Consider the following 1155-nt stretch of genomic DNA (forward strand, 5'->3'; position numbering starts at 1 on the left):
AATGGCAAGGATTTATTCTCAATTTCTGGTACATATAGTAAAAATTCTTTTGTCAATTCAGTAGACACAGCCTTATAACCAGCATCCACTAAAGCATTTAAGCTAATCGGCGATGGTTGATAGAAATTTGTGCGAAATAGAAAAAACAACAACGACTGATATATGGAACGTAGTATAAATGAACTTAATAAAATTGTGGCAAAACGTATTCTTTTCGATTGTGTCCTGGGTAGCTTTGCTGCTGGCATACCTATGAAAATTTCAAATATTTGAAAAGTTCCAGTTTTACTTCTAAAACTATGAATTACTCCGATGATGCCATAAAATATGATCATTAAAATCCAAGTAATTTTATCGAAGGCAAATGTAAACATGCCTATAGATATGTGTTGAACTTGTTTACGCATTATTATAGCAGCAATCGGTATATAATAGGTGACATAGGTGAGCGTGGCAATTTTATCACGATCAGCTGTACGTCGAAAATAACCCATAGTAATGTTTGTTTCAAGGTTCTTAAGCTGTAATGATATGTAATTTATATAAAATAATCACAAGCGATTAAAGGAAATATAAAGGTGTGTAAATATATTAAACTTGTAAAAAACTTGTTTACACGTGCCTTTGACAATGGACCAGACTCTGATGACTCATAATAGGTATCAGTTGAAATCCAATCAATATCCAGGGTAAAATTCATTTGTTGACTAATAGCAAGCATTGTAAGAATTTCAAAACCAGATACAGATATATTTGGAAACTTAGTATTTGGTGCATTTATAACAAATGGTTCCGTTTCCCAGGTGCTTAATTTCAAGGGGCACTTATGTAAATTCTGTAATTTATCTGGAAACATAGCAACGTTAACGAAATGTTCACCTATATATTGATTAATTAGTTTGGGTTCAGTTTGAAAGCAATTGTTTGCCTCAAAAGGAAAATATGTATATATCAGTATTTCCCCCACTGAGTTCTGCAACATTATGTTGCAATGAATCATATAATTATCGAAACAATATTTAAAAATTCTTCTCATTTCACTTTTAGCTTTATGATCAGATATTTGTAGAAATATAAAATAATATTCCAAACCATCGGAATTTTTATTATATGTCGCTATATTAGCTTTCTCTAAACTTTTGTAGGAATCAATTA

Source organism: Lucilia cuprina, chromosome 3, assembly GCF_022045245.1.
Source record: "Lucilia cuprina isolate Lc7/37 chromosome 3, ASM2204524v1, whole genome shotgun sequence".
NCBI classification, from domain to species: domain Eukaryota; kingdom Metazoa; phylum Arthropoda; class Insecta; order Diptera; family Calliphoridae; genus Lucilia; species Lucilia cuprina.